The sequence below is a fragment of the Bubalus kerabau genome, chromosome 1, assembly GCF_029407905.1.
Source record: "Bubalus kerabau isolate K-KA32 ecotype Philippines breed swamp buffalo chromosome 1, PCC_UOA_SB_1v2, whole genome shotgun sequence".
Classification (NCBI taxonomy): Eukaryota; Metazoa; Chordata; class Mammalia; order Artiodactyla; family Bovidae; genus Bubalus; species Bubalus kerabau.
Genome location: NC_073624.1, coordinates 75,024,899 through 75,040,225, shown reverse-complemented (window position 1 = coordinate 75,040,225; position 15,327 = coordinate 75,024,899). Strand labels below are relative to the sequence as shown.

Below are 15,327 nucleotides of genomic sequence, written 5' to 3'. Positions count from 1 at the left end.
TGTTTTAGTGTGCCTGGATGGTATTAAGGCAGCTAACACACTGTGAAGTTGTCATTAATAAAACCTAAACATTTTACTAAGAGAGTAGGGAGGGAATAAGGTTTAGTGACCTGTTTAATTAACGTGATGAGGTAAAGCATGCAGTTAAGGTGTAGTCATGATAATGATGGTTTCGCAGTTATGGGAAAGCACTTCAAATTAATTTATCCAGGTGAATGCTTAAATTAGCATTTTGTCTGTTTTGTTTATTAAACTGGGGCCCAAAGGGGAAGAGCAGAATTAAGAAATGAATTAAATAATAGGATTACCAAAGAGATTGACAATTATATACAGAGCAGAAATCCTAATTTAAAATGTGCTAGATTTCATTCAGTCAAGAGATATGCAGGGAACTCCCTGGCAGTCCAATGGTTAGGACTCTGTACTTTCAATGCCAAGGGTGTGGGTTCAATCCCTGCTTGGGAAACTAAGATCCTGCAAGCTTCTGGGTGCAGCCAAAGCAAAACAAAACAAGAAATGTATCTGTGTGGCAGGAAGTATTACTGTCCACTGATACCTCATTCCCCTCTCTTTCCAGGCACTCGGCAGGGCTGTACTTCACCTATTTGGAGTTAATTGAAACCATCTAACTTGCTTTGACCAATAAAATGATAGCAACGCAGCACTTTAGGGTGGAAGCATTTAACTTTAGGTCTCAACTCTCCTTGCTTTGGTGATCATGAGGGTGTGAAATGCAACAAAGAACCATTATCTAATGGACAGCTGCTCTGGACAGTTCCATGGACCTGCTGTAGGGCCTGAATAAATGAGAAGAAATCTTTGTTGTGTTAATCCACTAAGACCATGGAGCTCTTTCTTAAGTCAGCAGAACCTAGCCTATCCTTCCTGACATGATACCCATCACAGACTAGATGATGTGTTTGGTGAGTACAGCAAGAGTCATAAGAAAATAATAATGGTCCTTACCAAAAGCTTCTATTATTTAATTCAGGTATGCAGATTTGCAGTTAATGGGACACAGAGCTGGAACACCATTTTGGGAGACGGATTCAAAGGAGTTTTGAAAGCTGAAGCATTGTGATAGTATTGTGCAGTCCCAAAATGGATTTAAAGAAGCAAAAAGGGAAATCACACTCAATATTTTATAATAACCTATAAGGGAAAAGAATATGAAAAAGTGTCTGTGTGTGTGTGTGTGTGTGTGTGTGCGCGCGCGCACGCGCATGCGCGGCACGCATGCATGCTTAGTCACTTAGTCATGTCCAATTCTTTGCAACCCTATGGACTGCTGCCCACCAGACTCCTCTGTCTGTAGGATTTTTCAGGTAAGAATACTGGAGTGGGTTTCCATTTTCCTCCTCCAGGGGATCTTCCCAACCTAGGGATTGAACCTGTGTCTCCTGCTTTGCAGGTAGATTCTTTACCCTCTGAGCCATCAAGGAAGCCCATGTGTGTGTGTGTATGAATCACTTTTCTGTACACTTGAAACAACCACAACAGTGTAAATCAGCTACACTTTAATAAACAAGAAACAAAAAGACTTACTCACAATGAGCTGACATCTAGTTCCATAGTTCTCTAATCAGAAATCCAGACTCCTGGTAGGTAAGTGGTGATATGCCAGAAATGGACAAAAAGACTCAAGAGAAAAAGCTCTGGGGGAAGAAAGTCTTTTTGACATGTCCAGTTGTCTCACAATATATTATCTGATACACTGTCCTAATATTTTTAAAAAGTAATGATGCACTATATAGAATGAAAATTTGGCATCAATTTTTGAGGTAAAAGATAAAACTTAAGAGTAATGTCACCTTTTCGGGGACAGATTGTGTAATACCTCAAGATCCCATAAGGCATCTAAACCCTCTTCTTTGCCATATGGGCATTTCAGCAGAAATGCTGATGAAATTAACTGAATTTGACATTAAACCCTTGTCTCTAAGCTCTACAAAGAAATGGCCCCAGTCACCCCAATTGCAATTCAATTTTGTTTGTATTATTACATAAGCTTTTGCTGAAGCTAAAATATTTGTAGGGCTAAATCTATGCCCTTCTATTTCTGTTTCAGTATATGAGATTTTAAGTTGTAGGATAAAATGTTGATAAAAAGTTATTGCCTCCTTAGATGCTCCTTTCCAAACAAACACACACTGAGTAAGGTAAACACCAAAGCAAAAGCGTTCAGCTCTGTTACCACAGGGAGATGCTGCTGGGAGTCCAGCCCTAGCCAGCTATATTGGTCTTCATTTGTGAGCCTTTTTATGAAAATTATGGATCTAATCTTGTACAATAAGTGAAATAAAAACAGCAAATTTTGGGAAGTATTTGTAAAAAGATTACAACTCATTTATTCAGTAAATATAGATTTCAGGACAGTTATTGTTCTGGGTGGGCTCCCCAGGTGACTCAGTGTAAAGAATCCGCCTGCCAATGCAGGAGATGCAGGTTCGATCCCTGGGTCAGGAAGATCCCCTGTAGGAAGGCATGGCAACCCATTCTAGTATTCCTGCCTGGAGAATTTCATGGATAGAGGAGCCAGGCGGGCTACAGTCCATGGGGTCTGACAAAGAGTCAGACGCAACTGAGCATGCACACATGCACTGCTCTGGGTACTAGAGAAGAACAGTGAACAAAACAGACCAAGCCTCTCTATATTCTACTGAGAGAAGACAGTCCAAGAGTAAGTGAATATGAATATTAAGAGATGATGAGAACTAGGAGCAAAATCAGAGTAAGAGAATAGAGAATGTCTAGAGTGGTGCTTCCCTGGTGGCTAAGGCTACATGCTCCCAATGCAGAAGGCCTGGGTTCAATTCCTAGTCTGGGAACTAGATCCCACATGGTGCAACTGAAGGTCCCACATGCTACATCTAAGGCCCAGCAAAGCCAAATAGGTAAATAAATATTAGAGTGGAGGCTTGTTGTTTCAGACATGCATTGACAGAAATAGAGGCAGAAATATTAAATTGACATTGATAAGACAGTGTTATATTGGCTATGGGATGAATTACAGAACAAAATGAAAGCAAATCAGGGAATAAGTAAAAAGCACTATGCCCATGCAATTCATAATCAGCAACAGAAGACTGACTTCACAGGATAGAAATATATTTGAATATTCCATAGGTGCCACCTTGTTTAAGAAATCAAGCTGCCTTCAGATTAGCAGGTGTGTTTTCCTGGGTTTATTTTAAATGGCTGGAAAATTTCCTCCATTTGTGAGGTGAATTCACATACAACAAGTACCTCTGCCCAAGGACAGAAAACCCATAAGCTTATAAAGCACAAGAGAAAAGTAAGATATAAAGAACTAGGTTGCAATGATAAGGCACAAAAAAGGAAGGAATGTCTGAAAGACAGACAAGGAGTAAGATGCAGAAAGGGAATTCAGTTCAGTTGCTCAGTCATGTCCAACACTTTGCAACCCCATGGACTGCAGCAAGCTAGGCTTCCCTGTCCATCACCAACTCCCAGAGCTTGCTCAAACTCATGTCCATCGAGTCAGTGATGCCATCTAACCATCTCATCCTCTGTCGTTCCCTTCTCCTCCCGCCTTCAATCTTTCCCAACACCAGGGTCTTTTCCAATGAGTCAGTTCTTCACATCAGGTGGCCAAAGTATTGGAGTTTCAGCTTCAGCATCAGTCCTTCCAATGAATATTCAGGACATATTTCCTTTAAGATTGACTGGTTTGATCTCCTTGCAGTCCCAGGGACTCTCAAGAGTCTTCTCCAACACCACAGTTCAAAAGCATCAATTCTTTGGTGCTCAGTTTTCTTTACAGTCCAACTCTCACATCCATACATGACAACTGGAAAAACCATAACTTTGACTAGACAGACCAAACTCAGGATGAAGGAAGCAGATGCAGAACAGGAAAGAAAAGAATTTTCAAATTCTCCTTTAAGAACAAGTCATGGGGACTTCCCTAGTGGTCCAGTTGTTATGAACTGCCTGCCAATACAAGAGACACTGGTTTGATTCCCAGTTGAGGAACTAAGATCCCCCACGCCCTGGGGCAACTAAGCCTGTGCACCATGGCTACTGAAGCCTGGGTGCTATCGAGCCCATGCTCCGCAAAAAGAGAAGCCAACAATGAGAAGCCCAAGCACTGCAACGAAGAGTAGTCCCCACTCGCTGAAACTAGAGAAAGCCTACACATGGCAACAAAGACTCAGCGCAGCCAAAAATAATTAATTTTAGAAAACAGAACAAGTCATAGTATTGTAATACTACCTCATTTTCTCAATGGCAGATTTCATAAAGGATATAAAATCTCCAAAAGTCCATTTTTGATGGAAAAGAAAAAAAACAGAGAATGTGGAGAATGTAAAGAAAATTCTTTCAAACTTAAAAAACAGAACACTTATGTATTTTTATCTTTCTTTAATGATAATAATAATGGCTAACCCTGAGTGTCTATGATGTGTCAACCACAAAGTGCTCTTTGTGAATTAACTCATTTATTCTTCACGACAGCCCTACGAAGTGGTAACATGAAAATGTCCATTTCATTTTGTAGTTGTATTAGGATTTAAAATCTTGCATTAAAAATCTCAAATATTTCAATAATAATAATAAATGAAATGCCCATATTAATTATGAGGAAAGTGCTACTGAGAGGTGAAATGACTTGACTAAAGTCAAAAGTGGTGAAGATGGGATTGAATTGAATCCAAGAACTCTAGTGCTCATGCTCTTTGCTGCTATGTATTCAGGCACAGCTCTGGGTTCTCAACTTCTGTGCATGTGCCCAGGATGCTCTGGGATTGTATGCAGACTCACACTGCAGCAGGATAAAACTCCTTGATTTGTTGCCTCTCTTTTGTTTGTTTGAGATTTGTAAAATGTACACATACCTCTCTGAGATTTCACAGTAGATTTAAAACTTTATAATAGATACCTACAGCCTGATGTCATCGATAAGTGACAAATAACTCAAACTGCATGGAGGTTACTTATTTTTCACATAGCTACTGGATTAAGCTGTAAGAACTCTATACTCAGGGGTCTAAGATTAATAGTACATGTGGGAGAAACAAATGCTCCTTACTGCTTTCCTGGATGGCTTTGTTTTGGAGAGATCATTGTTGGCTGACACCTTCCCCATAATAGTTGACCATGACCTCACATTTTGAGAAAAACGACTTTCTTATATCTCGCACAATGGTCTTCAAAAATCTCCACCTGTTATTTCTTTGCTAAACCATACAACTGCGAAATGATGGGGGTAAGCACAAAACTAGAGGCTTAAAAACAGCACAATTTAGTCTCCCTCATTTCAGCTCAAGCGCCAATGCTCTGGCCACCCGATGTGAAAAAGTGACTCATTGGAAAAGACCCCGATGCTGGGAAAGATTGAAGGCAGGAGGAGAAGGGGACAACAGAGGATGAGATGGTTGGATGGCATCACCGACTCAATGGACATGAGTTTGAGCAAGCTCCTGAAGTCGGTGATGGACAGGGAAGCCTGGCTTGCTGCAGTCCATGGAGTCACAGAGTCGGACTCAACTGAGCAACTGAACTGAAGTCCAAAATGGGTGATCAGGACTGATTTCCTTTGGGAGACTCGAGGGACAGCTCATTTCTTACACATCACTCCAACCTTTGCCTCCATCATCATGTATGCTTCTCTGCCTCTACCTCTGACCCTTTGCCTCCTTTTATAAGGACACTATGCTTACATTAAGCCCATCTTTCCATTTCAAGGTCCTTAACAAAATCACATCAACAAAGTCTTTTGTGCCATGTAAGGTAACATATTCAGGGTTCTGGGATTGGGATGTGAATATCTTTACAGGGAGGTGGGGGTGGGGTGTGGTGGCAGTGCTATTTCTCAGTCTTCTTGTTGTTTAGTTGCTAAGTTGTGTCTGACTCTTTGTGACCCATGGACGGCAGCACACCAGGCTTCCTTGTCCGTCACTATCTCCCAGAGTTTACTCAAACTCATGTCCATTGAGTCAGTGATGCCATCCAACCACCTCATCCTCTGTCGTCCCCTTCTCCTCCTGGCTTCAATCTTTCCCAGCATCAGGGTTTTTTCTGCTCAGTTCTCAGTTGCCTTTTCACCCGACATATTAGATGCACTTGATCTATTCTGCCTTGATAAATTTTTGTCCTTTGGTTCTGGGGACATCACAACCTCTTGAGTGTCTCCCTCTGTTGTGGCTGCTGCTTTTGAGTTGTCTCCCTTGCTGGTCTCCCCTATTCTCCCTGACCACTTGATCTTTGGTCTTCTCTCTGTTTAGACTCCATCCAAGTCTTTAAATATCATCTATATGCTGTGATTAAATCTCAGCACCTCCATTTAGGTCTCTAATGGACATTTGTAACTTAACATGGCCAAATGTGGATTCCTGATCTTTCTCCCTGCTTGAATCTGTTCCACCTTTAGACTTTCCCACCTTGGTTGTTGGCAGCTGCATCTTTTGGTTGCTCTAGTCAAACTCTTTGGAATCATCTCCAACTCCTCTTTGTCTCCATCCCACACCCCACCCATCAGCAAATCCCATTGGCTCCACTTAAAACACACACCTAAAATCCAGCACGTCACCACAGCTTTCATCTTGCTCCCATCTCTGCCCTCTTTTTCTGTCCAAGCTTATTGCAAACACCTCTAACTAGTCTCCTGCTTCCAGTTTTGCTCCCTGTAGGCTTTTCTCAACACAGCAGCCACAGTGATCCTTTTATAAAAGGTCTTGGTGTATCACTCCTTTGCTTAAAAACCTGCAATGGCTCCACGTCACCCTCATGATGAGAGTGAAACCCTGTAAGTTCCTCCATGCCCTGCCCATCAATCTTGCTAATATTCTCTTCTCTTAGGCACCCCTCTGATCATTCTGCTTCAGCTGCATTGACCTCTTTCTTGTTCCTTGAACACATCAGATGAGTTTTAGCCTTAGAGTCCTTGAACTGTCTCTTTTCTCTGTCTGGAGTTGTCTTTCCCAGGGATCTGTGTGACAAATTCCTTTACCATCTTTAAGTTTTTGCTCATTTAACATCTTCTCAATGGGACTTTCCCTGTCCACCCTGCCAGAGGCCTTTCATGGGAATGTGAATTGAAAGTAACTGCAGAGTGTCTATTAAAATCCATAGCTGCATCCTTTAGTACAGCCATTCCACTGGGAGAATCTCTCCCATTGAAATAGAAAGCACAGAAGCACCACTGTGTAAGTATCCATTTATAAGGATAGTTATTACACCATTTTTCATAGGCTAAAAAGCAGCTGGAGCAATCTAATTGCTCATCAATAGAAAAATGGTTGAATTAATTATGGTAAATCATATTAAAGAACATTATGCAGCTATTAAAAAGAATGAAGTTAGATATATTGTTACTAAGCTGAAGGATGGCAATGCTGCATAATTAAGCCAAAGCAGCATGTTGCAGAGTAACGTGTAAAGAATTACTACATTTTTGAAAAACAGAAACAAATATCTAAGTAATGCTTTAAGACCATGGGAAAAGTGTAGCTGAATACACATGAAGCTGTTAACATCAATTACCTAAAGGATATAGGAATGAAGCAGGAAAAAACTGACCTTTTCTTGAGACATTTCCACATTCTTTCATTCAATAAAATGGGCAAATAACAATTCAGTAATTACAATGAAAAAATTTAAACTGCAAACCACTCAGTAATACCTTGCTTACTACGACCACACTGTCCATTTTCACTCACTTAAGTAACAGCTGATCACCCGCTGTGTGTCAGGCACCATGCTACATGCATAGAGAATGAGGGTGGGGGACAGGGTGTGCTTGTTTTCCATCCAATATTTGGGTTTTTTAAAAAAATTAAGTTATTTGCTCCAATCAAAAAATCAGAATATTTCATTTACACGTTGACCTCTCCTAAATTGGGAATATATGTCAACACTGGGGCTGTATTCCCTTGTGGTGAAAATCTGCTTAGACTAAGTATCCTGTGGTCCTCTTTAAATGAGGCCTGTCGTCTCCAGCTGACCCCAGTCCTCACTGTCCTGTGACTGGCATGTGTCCTATCTCATCTGCTTCTCTCCCGGAGACATTTTAACCTATGTCTCCTGGCCTAGACTAAGGCTAAGAGGATGTGACGAGTAAAGAAATGTCAAGGGGCAGATAATGAGAGGGCTTGGTGACCAATTAGTGAGGGGGAGAGGGACCAGGAGACTGGTAAGTATGATGACGTCACTACCTAAGACATGAAACACAGGAAGAGAGAATCCAGTTTGTGGGGGGATGATGGAAGAGATGAGGTTTCAGTTTTGGACTAATTATCTGTAGACCATCTGGGAAAAGATATTCAGATAACAGCTGAAAATACAGATTCCAGGAAAATGATCAGAACTAAAAATAAATATTTGTGAATCAAAGAGGTGGTTTTTAAGGTAACCGCAACACTGGTAGTTGATAGACTGTTCAGGGAGGGAAGGTGAGGGAGTGAACTCTCAGGAACATTCCTTTTTGGAGAAGGCAATGGCACCCTACTCCAGTACTCTTGCCTGGAAAATCCCATGGACGGAGGAGCCTGGTGGGCCACAGTCCATGGGGTCGCTAAGAGTCGGACACTACTGAGCGACTTCACTTTCACTTTTTACTTTCATGCACTGGAGAAGGAAATGGCAACCCACTCCAGTGTTCTTGCCTGGAAAATCCCAGGGATGGGGGAGCCTGGTGGGCTGCTGTCTATGGGGTCACACAGAGTTGGACACGACTGAAGCGACTTAGCAGCAGCAGAGGAGGAGCATCAGGAAAGGGAGGAGGCAGTCTAGGGGGGAAATGGTCACAGAAGACAAGACCTACAAGAGTCTCCTAGGAAAAATGTCGTTACTAGTGAAACATCTCAGAGCATCATATCTAGTCCTTCAGAACCTAATCTTAAACATACCCAGGAGACTTGGACTCACATCCCAACCCTGGCACAAGTTTAGTGTACCATCTTATACAAATCTTTAAACTCTGGGCCTTGGGTACCATATTTGTAAGTAAGAAGGTTGGATCACATGATCGATCCCTTTGAAATACTGACATCCTAGGCTTCTTAAAGGCCGCGTCCTCCAGCGGGTTATCACTATTGCCCATTCCTCCTGAAACCATGCAGCAGTGTGTGTGTGTGGGGGGGGGTGGGGGGGATGTATTTCTGTCACTTCTATATCCAGAATAATAACTAAGGCTAGATTTTGTCAGTTCTTCCTACATCAAAAGAAGCAGCAAACAACTGCTCTCTGAGAAATGAAAGAACTTAAAGAAGACCCTACTGTTAACTTGCCCAATTTCATGGATCACTTGTAACATACTCATGAATTCTCTTACTCTGAGGTTACACTTCCAAAAGTAAATTCATAGGAACATGGGAACAGTGATTTTCAAAGGGGCCAGTTGTTCTCTGGCAACCTGGATCAATCACTTCTCAGAGTGAGGGTTTCCCCTCTGGTTTCTAATGTTGTATTTCATTAACTAGATTATGAGGTTCTTAATGATGAACCTTTTCCTACACAGTAAGCTCTCAATAAATGTGTATTGAAATGAATGTCTTGAATTATTCAATGTTTTCATGTTTAACAGTTGGATTAAGAATGGATGTCTCCACTTTAATTAGAGAAAGATACACTTAAGTCAAATTTCAGAAGAGGTCAAAAAAACAAAATGAGTCTTAGGGGAGAGGAAATGTCATAGGAAAGAATATGTGGAAAATGGCAGAGTCTGAAATATAAGAGAATGGGATAGTTATGCAAGGTAAGAGACCACAAGGTCAAAAAGGGAAGGCGAATGGATACAAGTTACAACGGTCACACTGTGCGGGGTTAAACAATTATTACTCAGTCTGTGCCCACAAATGAAGATGTTGCACATCCTCTTTCAACTGTTACCATCTGTTTCCATCACAAAGCAGGCAGGGACAGAGGAAAGGCCTGTCACTCTGATCACTCCAGGTACAAAGTCTTTTTTTAATATTGGCTGACCTCGAATTAGCCAATCCCCATGTGATGAGCATGTCTATTTGACCTTGGTAAGCTCACCAACACTTTTCCCATCCAATTCCTCCCAAAAGATACCTACTAAGGGCCAAGGTCATTTCTTGAGCATCAATTTAGTTCACGTACAATGGCACTTAACAGAGTTGCCAGATGAAATGCAGAACACCCAGATAAACTGAATTTCACATGAACAATGAATACTTTTAAAATATAAGTATTCTCAGAGGTCCTGTATTTTTATTTGCTAAATCTAACAACCCTGCACTTTATACTCCTTAACATTTCTGTTTCTGAGGTTTCTGACTTTGACTTGGTTGCAACACTTCAACCATCCCTTCTGGGGCGCTTTTTGTACCTCTAATGGTCACAGCTGGTCACTGGCACCAGAGGGATAAGCCAAGTGGCTTAGGTCTAAAAGAAGGCTGAGGGACAGTGGATCAGCTTGTTCATTCAGCAAACAGTCATGGAGCACAATATTACTTTATTCCAGGTACTGTGCTAAGCTAGGTAACAATTCCACACCCCCAAGGAACTCCCAGGCTAGAAGATGAAAGAGATCTGTACAGAGAGTGTACTGGGTTCAAAGTCAGAAGTCTCAAAAAAGAAAAAAAATCTGATTTAAAATCTATCACTGACAAGCTATGCAACTCTGAATTCACTAAGGATTTGGAGGCTTCTGTTTTCTCATCAGAATAGAATGTAGACAGTAGGAAGGAAATTTTTTACTGTTTGAAAAGTGTAGCAGACTTCATCTGGGAAAGTGAACAGTTTTGGGGAAATTCTTGGCTAAGCAAAGCTTAGCAAGAATGAGAAATATTAAACATAAGTAGATAAAACTGCTGTAGATCAAATGGAAAAGGGCATCGTCCTTGGAGGCTTTCTTTGGATAAGTGGTTTGGAAAGGGGCTGGGAACAAAGGATTGGGTTCCTAAAGAATGGTGAAGAGATGGGAGGTGCATTGTACATGAGAGCACAGTTAGTAATATGGCAGCTGGCAAGGCCTTGGAGGTGCACCAGTAGGGCCAACAGTATGAAGGAAACGTCTAGTTTTCTGAACCTAAAGTTTTTTATTTTGCTGAGTAAATCTGCTCTATATCCTTCCAGTCCTTAATAAAGGAAGTTTCAGACAACAGTGCTAGGCTCATAGAGTCTTAGAAATAGAAATCTGGGGTTGTGTAGCCAAATTAAAATGAAGTGCATTTGTTTACTCAACAAATATTTATTGAATGCTTATTTTGCACCTGACATGGCTGGATAATGGTGAGTAAAGTTATACCTGGAGCTCCAGCTGAGTCTGAAAGTCAATGATTAATCAAATAATTACCAGTGTTTAGTTAAACAAGGAAAACATTAGATTGAGGGGATTCTCATGCCATGCTGCTGCTGCTGCTAAGTCGCTTCAGTCATGTCCAACTCTGTGCGACCCCATAGATGGCAGCCCACCAGTCTCCCCCGTCCCTGGGATTCTCCAGGCAAGAACACTGGAGTGGGTTGCCATTTCCTTCTCCAGTGCGTGAAAGTGAAAAGTGAAAGTGAAGTCGCTCATTCTTGTCCAACTCTTAGCAACCCCATGGACTGGCAGCCCACCAGGCTCCTCCGTCCAGGGGATTTTCCAGGCAAGAGGGCTGGAGCCATGGCAGACTACAAAAACAAAAATCTAAGCTAGAAATGCCTCAGTATTACAAAACTGAAACATAATGACAAACCAACACAAATAGCCAACTAGGCCTTATGCTATAGCCAATCAATAACTTCCATACTTTGCTTCCACCTTTCCTCTTTAAAAATCTCTACCTCCTGTAGGTGGAGCTCTCCTAGCCACTTCCAGTTTGTGGCTGCCTGATTCTAACCAATTTTTCCTTGAGGAAACTCTTAAAATGTTTAATATGCCTCAGTTTATCTTTGAACATGAGGAAAGTAATGCAAAACTTCAACAGTGATAAGGGCTGCAAAAGAGTATTTAGAGCTAACAGAGAAAGTTTGAAAACAGAAGTCGCACCTAATCCAAGGGGTCAACCCTTCTGTTAATGTCCAGAAGAAGAAGAGTTCTTTTCATTGTGAGCAGGTAGGGCGTTCCAGGCAGAGGACACAGCAATGTCTTCCCATTATTTCAGAAAACACATGCATTGGGGAACTGGAGTAGAGCTGGCCAGAAGCATTCATGCAGGTCAGGGTACTCCAAGAATTCTTTCCAAAATCAGCTCATGACTGGACTTCCCTGGTGGTTCAGCAGTAAGGAATCTGCCTGCCAATGCAGGAGACATGGGGTCTGGGAAGATCCCACGTGCCAGCGGAGCGGCTGAGCCCATGCACCACAACTACTGAACCTGTGCTCTAGAGCCCAGAAAATGCACTCCTGAGCCCACGTGCTGCAACTACTGAAGCCCGGGCACCTAGAGGCTGTGCTCCACAATAAGAGAAGCCACCACAATGAGAAGTCTGTGAACTGCAACCAAGAGTAGCCCCTGCTTGCCACAACTAGAGAAAAGGCTGCGTAGTAACGAAGACCCAGCACACAGCGAAAAAGAAATAAATGAAAGAAATTGTATGTGTATATATGTGTGTGTGTGTGTATATATATATATATATAAACAAATTGATATGACCATTCCCAAAATGAATAAGCACACCCTATGAAATGTACTTATACACATGTTATGTTTACTTAATGTATTGAGAGAATAGTTTCCCTGACATAGTATGGAGAAATAACCCACATCCATATGTAGTCATTAGAGAAGGAAACTTCTGTTAGCGGATGGAGACATTTCATGAAATTTCCCCAAGCTAACCAGAAATACTCCTTGCAGTCCTTCCTATTATATCAAGCAACCATCCTTCCGCTAATTCCTCCCCTGTGATCCATCAGTGCCTGTGGTCAATATAAGCACCTCATGGTAATCATTTGTTGATGCTTCTGTGTACTAGAAGGTTGACAGTCAACATAAATTCAATGTTCCAAGAGCTGTGATATTACATTTGCAGAGTTGCTAAGAACAATATTTTCCCTTAAGAACAAAATCTTGATACCAGGGCTCTTTTGGAGGCCAGTCAAGTATAATATTAATATATTTGAGAGTAACTAAAATATTAAAGCATTATATCTATAATAAGTGTATTTGCACTGTACTTAAGTGGCTCTTAACTGCTAGTAAAATCAGTTTCTCCCTCTTTTGTTTCCCTTATTAAAATCTCTGTGGTATGAAGCAGATCAAGATAATCAGTAGGAGTATGCCATTAATTTTGCAACTGAGATCAGATGAGAATAAGTCTGGTAAAGAAATAAAGGTTTAGAAGAACAGGCTTTTGAGATAATCTATAAAAAAACATATTTTAAATGAACTATCTAAATATTAACCTTATCCAAGGATATTAACCTAAAAATATGGAAGAAACTCTCATGTAAATTCAGTGATCTGAATTTTTAATATGCAAAATTAAATGCCATGTTCAATTTTGTTTTTTATACAAACATGAATATTGACATTATCCATACAACCAGAAAGAGCTGGCCTTCGTACAGTGCTTCAAGGCTTGTACATGGCAGGGTTTCAGTTTCCATTAAATAAACAACAAATGACTTTTAAAATTTAAACACAAAGCTGAATTTTTCATAGAGAATTGATTTACTAAGTGCCTGCCCCGTTTCTTCCTAAAACGTACAGAAAGTGACCCCTAGTGGGATTTTGAGGAAGCATTTCTCCAATGTTTTCCATGGATCTCTTTGATCTCTGTATACTCAGATGGTAAAGAATCCATCTGCAATGGGGGAGACCTGGGTTCAATCCCTGGATTGGGAAGATCCTCTGGAGGAGGGCAGGGCAATCCACTCCAGTATTCTTGCCTGGAGAATCCCCATGGACAGAAGAGCCTGGCAAGCTACAGTCCATGGGGTCACAAAGGGTCAGACACGACTGAGCAACTAAGCATAACACAGCACAGATGCCATGCTGCTGTGTGCCGGGCATCCAGCTAGGCTCCAGGGAAAAAACATGAGTGAAAGTGAAGTTCAGCGTGGCTGAGAGAGGCAGACATTTCTAGAACCAACCAGAGCTGCGTCCAGATAGACAAAGTGGAAACAGCTAATTTGGCAAGGGGCTGGGGAGAGAGTCAGGGGTCGTCGTAGAGGAGTGCAGAAATGGAGACAGGCTACTCGAATGGAGAAGGTGGAGCAGTATGGTAGCTTCTGGAAACTGTCAGTGGTTCCATTTGGTGAAGCATGAGCTCTTATAGCAGAGTGGATAAAGTACAAAAGTAGGCCAGGACCAGGCCTTTATCCTGTTGGATAGGGTCCCCCACACTGTGCTTGACAGGTACAAACAGAGCAGTAACAAATAATGTACCAAAAAACATCGAGAATGTCAGTATTAACTAGGCCTTACATAGTATGGGAGACTACAGCGTTTTAAAAACAGGCTTTTTAAACTTTGCAGCCCACAGAAAGACCAAGTCAGACAGAAGATTATTCAAGTTAGGAAATCAAGATAGAGCACCCCTCTCTTTGTGGGTTAGACATGAGAAGAAGCAGAGAGCAGGCAGCAGCTCCAGATGTTGCGATTATGGACAAAAAGAGGTTCTGTTGGGCAAAAAAAAGTGTCCATGGTCTCTTCAATGGGAGGGAGCAGGTGTGGGTGAATCTTACAAACACCCAGCAAGGCTTGAATCACAGTTACCCTTAAATAGCATCACCATTAACAACAGCAGCGTCAATGGCGTTTATTGAGTCATTTATATGTGCCAGGAACTGTGCTGTTTCTGCATTATTTGAATCCTCACAATAAGCCCTTAAAGAAATCTATTACTCATCTTATCATACAAATGAGGAAGCTGAGACTTACAGAGGTTAACCGATTTGCTCCCAGTCCGTTCAGCTGGTCCGAGGAGTGGCTGATCAATATTGAATCTGCTGTGCTACTTCGGTGCAGTGGGCCTGGAGCCTGGCACTGTGGGCTCATCAGAAAATGGAGAGTGGTTACAGCCAGGAGAGCAAGTGAATTCATCAAGGGAGGCTGTGACAGGAGAAAAGAAGGGTGGAGGTGGAAGCCCAGAGAATGGGAAACCTGAGGGAAAGGAGGGTGTCTTTTTATTTTTCCTTCTGAAGTAGGGAGGAGGGGGAAAGAGAAGAAAAAGGAAGAGAGGGATGAGTCAAAATGGTAGAAATATAACCAGGAGAGAAGGGGAGAGAGACAGAGAGAGAGTGAGAGAGTGAGCCCTACTAGAAGGAAGTAGAATTTTGCAATGTCAGACGCTGCAGAGGAATCAGAGGTGTGGTGAAGACCGACTGTTGATTGCCCTTAGAAGGTAACTGTCTCAGAGAGAGACATTTTCATGGAATGGAGGGCAAACCCTTTCTTCAAGGATCTGAGG

At 41.7% G+C, this 15,327-nt stretch overlaps 1 protein-coding gene across 1 annotated transcript in view; it reads right to left on the bottom strand.

The window, feature by feature from the left end:
- HELB (DNA helicase B) overlaps positions 1-14,928 on the bottom strand; it is a 66,322-nt gene extending 51,394 nt beyond the window's left edge. Inside the window, exon 1 of the mRNA XM_055579822.1 lies at positions 14,799-14,928. The gene's annotated coding sequence lies outside the window, so the exon portion shown is untranslated. The remainder of the gene's footprint in view (positions 1-14,798) is intronic.
- Positions 14,929-15,327: the final 399 nt, after the last annotated feature.